Consider the following 7,435-nt stretch of genomic DNA (forward strand, 5'->3'; position numbering starts at 1 on the left):
ACCATTATCATTACTTGCAATACATGATACATATTATGCTATACATGATGTATTTTATATTGAAGTCAGTTCTCGGTTTTGTTACATTTTTAACGTGCTATTTTCAATTTTATATTTTCGCAGTTGGTTGCTGTGCATTGAAATGTCGGCAACTTCATACGAAGTCTATATATTTTGTTCTCGAGTGTATTCGGAATGTACATAAATCGAGTGAAATTGAAACGCACTCTTGATATAATACAGTTCGCTTTATGGTGCCATCCTTCTATTATGGACTCTGTCATTTTTGCTACTTACACGTCTAACGATATGCTGCCAAGTTCCATGCATTTCGAAAAAAGATCGCATTGCCGAGCTACGGTAAAAGAAAATACACAATGTACGTCATACCAAAGAAATCATTTGTTCGTCTTTGAGAATATGTTGTACAGACATGTTATTTAATTTTTCAAAATCATGTTTAATAATAGAGGGAAATATGGACAAAATCTCATAAAAGCCCTTATTTAAGAATTGGGTGGTTTTACTATCTTTTTCGCGACTGTACTTAAAAAATGCATAATTACAACCCTGTCAGATGTTAAGCGTCATTGTCACAGTCTTGTAGTAGTCATCAAACATGTATCTCGCCTTAAAAATGAGGAAGATTTTCTCATGTGTTTTCATGTTCATGTTCACTTATTGTTATTGCTAATTATTTCAATCACTGAACAATCAATCACTTATACTAGATCAATGAACTTATACTAGAATTAATAATTTCGTTTCTATTGCATATATTGTTATAGTAATGGTGCAAACATCGAAAATGATTTTCTTTGCATATATTTACATTTCATAGGTTTCTGAACATTTTGGCATACCTTAGAAAAACGTTGCCTTGATGCACGATCCTTAATTATGTCTTAACTATGTTAAAACAAGATAGTTCAAATCTGTCACAAGCAATTTCAACTTCAATTCTAACTACTTTAAGAAATAGTTTAAAGTTTCTAAAAAGAAGAGACATGCATTTATAGAAAAGACCTCTTTTTCTTTTGGGCGATGGCTGGTTTCAACGTATAATTTGTTTTCTTTGGGCTCATGGGTAATGTGCTGATGTCCCAAAAAGAATAAAGCAAATTATTTGTGAACTGTATTGTTAAAAATTTGTATGTTACTATGCTTTTACTTCATTCTGTCTGTATTATATGGACAAAATGGTTTTATGATTAGTTACATTTTTCACAAAAATATTTTAATATACTTAGTTGTATAATAAAACGTCTGTGTTGCTGGTGGTTAATGAACGTAAGATGAGTAATAATGATTGAGACTGACCATATTATCAAGAAATTGTCATTGTCTTTGTTATATACTATCTGTTTTTATTATATATATATATATATATATATATATTTATATATTAGGGTGATCCATAATATGGAGATTTTTGAACTTCCTTGCTCCCAGGAATGCTTCCAAATCTTCTTAGTTTTAGCTTTTAATATTGTCTTTTATTTAATTTCATATTTTAAGTGAATTAATTTGTCAAATCCTGTTTATATGCGTATCAATCTGCCATACATATAATGTATCTTATCTTATTTTAATTACTGGCACATCCCAGCTGCTTTTTGGCAATAATTATGCAAACATTTAATTTTTCTTCTTCATAATCATAAATTTACTATACATATTCTAATATTGGCCGTGCTCGTAAGTAAATTGGCAGATAACGGTTTTTGTTTTCAATGTCAAACAACATGTCGTTTTTTGCAATTTTTTCTATTTATTTCTACAATATTACTATATTTTTATAATCACATACATTCTGAAAAATTCCCTTAACAAACTTCAGAACGATTTATCAAAGATCTATTTAAATAGATCATTACAGAAGAGTTTTATATTCTTTTATTTTCATAAACCAATTAATTAGCAATTAAAATGTTTAACAATTTACATAGTTTTTCATCCAATAGATATCATTTGTTTATATTTTTTTTAAAAAAAAAACAATTGCAAACAATATGTTTCACAAATAAATGAACAAATGAATGTTTCGTAAATCATACATTTCTGTTGATATAATTATTCAATCCACATGAAATAACCTCCAAATTTCCAACAGTTTTTACTCCCATAGAACTTGTTATTACTTCCAGCAGAACTTGTTATATATCATTTCTCGAATTTAGGTTTAACCTAGATTCGAATATAAAACCTTTCATATGAAAGGAGATACCGTTTAAACTCAGATAAATATTTGATCCTTTGAAGTTCTCAACAATGTCTAGGATAGCATGAAAAACTCAGCTGGAGTTCTCATAAGAATCTGTTTACCTTTTTTTGCCATCTCATAATTTTCTCTCGGGCCATTTATTTCAGAATTATATATCTGTTCATCTCACAGTTAAAAAATGAACAAACACATGAATATTAAGATGATACAAAATGAAAACAACCATATTATTATTTTATGTGAAATCGACAATATCACATCAAGCGAACACAGTATTTACAATTGCTCGATGCAGATTCAATTAACTAGTGAATTGGAACGCTATTGAATTTGCAATTTATGCATGATAGAATTCTAATTAGTTAATATTTTAATTCAAATATCAAACATAATATTTAAAGATCAGACAAAATTGAAATCTTTTAAGTTTGAAATTCCTTATTGAGATTATATAGTTTGATAGACAATAAATAAAATCAACATATACTTTGTGTTTGTGCACAGTTTTTTTAGGTGATGCATATTTAACTTCCCGTAGGGTATATTTGAACATTTTATCTATATTCACAAAATGAAGTATTATTTAAATTTTTGTGTAAGCAGGACTTGTGGTTTCAGATATCGATTAAAAAAAGTAAGAAAGAAAACTAGTGGTAAATGGCATCGTGCCTTAAGGCAAATTGCTGGAACTTCCCGTACCGTAATTAAACATTCGAGGAATATTAAATGTTTTCATATAGATTATTTTTTTAAATGCTGTAACTTAAATATGTTTACAAAAAATTAAATAAACAAAACCTGATCAATCTTTAAATGAATTAAAATGAAGGACATTGTCTAATATAAATTATATAAACTGAATTGCAAAGTTAAAATTAATTATTTTGAGTATATTAATGAGCTTTAGAACTTTAGCTAGAAAAACAATTGAAATTTGATTTATTTTAGATATTAAAAATTTTTTTTTTTGGAAATTACAAAAAAAAATTTTTTTGCCAACAGCAATCGTTTCGTCAGCACAAGCTTTCTGAATCATTTAAATCGGTTGATCCGTGCGCCGAAAACGTTACTGGAAATTGTATCCATACATATACACACATACACACACACATCCATTTTTTCTGAGGTATGCCAAAATGTTCAGAAACCTTCAAAACGTGAAGAAATGTAAAAATTTTTATTTTCGATTTTTGGAAGATTACAATAACTTACCCTAAGGGAATTTAAAAATATGAAAAAAATAATTAATTTTTTAAGCAGAAAAGCTCTCAGAAAATTAAATATATAATATATAGCACATTACGTTTTATCTGTGAGGTATCGATTATCTAAAGTCAGTATGCTAATGACATTCAATTACATTGTTGCCATATTATGCCACTATAAAATTAATTCTATGTCAACAAGTGACAGAAATATTGAACATATTTTTGCAGAAACGAAAAATTTAAATTTCTTCGTCAGACTCATAAAATCATTCATATCTCTAGCAAAAGAAGAAATATTGAAGTAATTTTGCTGGAAGCATTTTGTATAAAGAACGTTAGATCTCAGAGAGTAACTGCAAATTAGACTGGGCTTATATCCAAAATCCTGAAGATCTGAAGAATAGTGGGTTAAAGCAAATTTTCAATTCTCGTTCTCCTTTGAAAAAGCTTAATAATTCTGAACAAAATTCTTGGTTCATATTATTTAAATTATTTCTTTTTTTTTCTTTTACGACCGACCGGAATATTTTTATGGCGCGATTCATCAAAATGGATTACCGTTATGATTCGCGTAAGCGTTTTATGAAAGATGTGCGCCAGGAATAAGCCACAATTCGATGTATCATATATTACTGCTATTATATAACTAATATTGTAGCTATTATGGGACAAAGAAATGCATGCAAATCATAAACGTACTATAACTTTCATGACGTGCATATTTGCATGAAATAAAATTAGACTCGACTCGGTAATTCACCTATTGGCTTTATTCTGCATGTCATTCTATTCTGTGATTTATAGTATATTGTTATGGACATGAATTATATTGGACATGATTATTTGAATATAATAGGTAGTTCAGAATTTTTGTTGGGGGTTCATACTAAAATCGTATTAAAATCAAATCTATAAGTAAGTTTTTCTGTTAAAATTACTTAAGACTAACAAATTCTCAAAAACGAAAAACATAGATTCTATTTCTTTAGATTCTATTCAAATTTATATACTGGTAAAAACAACAAAATGATATATAGAAACGCTAACAAGTATATAATAAATTATAATAAAAAAATATTATTTTATACATGACTTTTTCTTAATTATCTTTACATGATGTTTAGAGGTTTAGTGAACGCAGTTAAAATACCCGAAGTTCAAAAATGATTTTTTTCAATTATTGCATTATTTTGACTACAATAGTTTTTCTTACTAACCTTCACTACAGAGCTAAAAGATCATCATATATGTTTACCAAAGGTGATTGAATCTTTATTTAAAGAAGTCATGAATATGATATATTTTTTACAGTGCTTGCAAATTTTAATAAATACTTGTAAGTTTATAACACTACTTTCAATCATATTTAAATATAAAAACATAAGTTAATTGTTTAATTTTCATTAAAAAATAATCTGATAATGATACATTATATTTATACCCTTGAATTTACAAGCGTTAACATTATATTTGTTCAATAAATTCATAATTAAAATTAGATGCAAAGTGAATTATAGTATATTACTTAGTCATTTATCACAAATTATTATGAATTTTTGATATAACTTTTAAAACATTTATTAATATTTTCGTTAAAATATACAGACATTGTTACACTCATTAAGTATTAATTAATATACATCATTTTATTTGAAATAAAATTAATCGGGTTTTTTTATTGCACTTTAATGACATCTATTCTTTAACTGGGCTCTATTCCTGTTTATTCCTATTTGATATTGCATGAGTCACCAAGTTGACCTTGTACAAATTTTTTAGATGTCTACAATTCGTTTGGCATGTTCACCAGTAAGCGGAAAAAGTTGGAACAGTTAACACATCGTGCTAAATTCAAATTTTAAATTTTAAATTATAATACACTGATGATGAAACGTAGTTTTGAAACGTTTGTAAAATTAATATTATTTAATAATTTTGAGCAAAAAAGAGCGCTGTTTGTTCATATTCTATATATATATATATATATATATATATATATATATTGATTGTTTCTTTTCCGAACAGTAAATCCAATAATAAAAAACAATTTGTTTTTTTAAAGATGTTTAATACGACGTTTCGGAACTAGGTACGTTCCATCATCAGGTTTATTCTGTCAAATACAATGTTTTTTAAATACTGATTAACATTAATTAACAATGGTCAATACAGATTAATTAGAAAAAAATTTTGTTTATAAAGGAATGGATATGTACCGGATAGATAGTAATAAGACTTAACTAAAAAAGGTTTTATATAAAATTGAGAAGCAAAAATTATTACCTGTAATAATTTATATATCCATATCACTAATATTTTTTGTTAAAAACACTCGATTTTTTTGGAAGATATTTGTAGATGTTACGACTACACAAGACTTAAACACACTGATATGGATTTCTGTCTGCCAGATGTAAAGGACAAAGCACGGAACTCTTGGCAAAAATGATTTTTTATGGCTCTTGTTTGGTAATTTACGAAAAAAGGAAAAATATTGCTTTAGTAAATGTTGAGAAATATTATGTATATATATATAATATATAATACATACATACATGAACATGTATATGCACACCTACATACTCATACATACATATGCACATATCTATATATTAATGTATCCACAATATACACATGAACACATATGCAAGTGTATGTGTATAGTGTATACCCAAAAACATACATATAAGCATATATATGGATGTACATATATTTAAACATATATACATGTATATATTAACACATATTCAAAAACTATTAGGATTAATTATTTTTAATCAGGTTTAAAAAATTTAAATATGAGTCATGAATGATATTGTGATCGATCTTTTATTAACACTTTTTGACGAATTCAAAAAGATTAAACTGCTTTCAGAAAAAAGTCTTTTAAAAGTACAATCCTCTCTATATAAAATATTGGGTTCAAAGGTGAAATTATGTGAGTTTTCGATGGAATGCTGAACAAGAGTACTTTGGAAATTTCGGCTTTTATGATGAGTGACGCTTAATTCATGTTGTCTCATTCTCTTATGAATGTACTGTGATGTTTGGCCAATGTATTGTTTTTGACAATTTTTGCAAGGGATGGAATAAACTATGTTAGTATTGAATTTAGGAGGGGTGGTGGATTTAATTTTGAAAACATTTCTTTAAAAGAATATAGAGCTGTTCCTGAAATGAAAATATTTTCTTCTTGAGTAATTTGGCAAAATAATCAAATAAGCCTTCAATGTAAGGCATGCTGTGAAAAGTTGGTTTAATATTGTTGTCTTGGAATAACTTGGAGATGGATTGATAATTGTTACTTTTATGATAGGAAAGTCTTTTATTGGTAATGGAATTGATGAGGGTGAGGGGATCCGTTTCTAATAAAGTTTAGTTACTAATGTTGTGTTTTGGGTATGAAAAGAAGAGTGAGACAACATGATTGCGTGGTCTATCAAAGAAATGATTGTATTGACTTTATAATTTTGGGGACAATATGACGCGTAATGAAGGTATCTCCCGGACCATGTAGTTTTTCTGTACCAATTTGTGCAAATAATGTTGTCAATTTTGTGTACAGTCACGTCTAAAAAGTTTAATTTGTTGTCGATTGTGTTTCATGTGTGAACTGAATGCTCTTATTGTAATTGTTAAAGGTATCGATTATTATATCTGATTGTTCTTTGTCTATTATAAAAAAGTGTCATCTACATATCTAACGTAAAAATATATTTGGAAATTTAATGTGGAGAAAACGGAAATTTCAAGGGTTTGTAAAACTAGGTCTATGATGCCAGGGGATAATGGGCAACCATAGCAGTACCTTTGATTTGTAGATAAAAATTATTGAAAACAATTAAAATAAGAGCAATTCAGGACAGTGTTAATGATGTGTTTGAAAGTGGTTATGGGCAAGTCGGTGTAGTTACAAATAGTGGGCCAGCGTTTTTCAATTGAATCAAGTATTAAATCATGGGGAACACATGTGAAAAGGTTAATTACATCAAGGCTTAGAAAA

The sequence above is a fragment of the Ctenocephalides felis genome, unplaced genomic scaffold, assembly GCF_003426905.1.
Source record: "Ctenocephalides felis isolate EL2017-DRISC unplaced genomic scaffold, ASM342690v1 CF-g0.4_SCAFFOLD_01492, whole genome shotgun sequence".
Classification (NCBI taxonomy): Eukaryota; Metazoa; Arthropoda; class Insecta; order Siphonaptera; family Pulicidae; genus Ctenocephalides; species Ctenocephalides felis.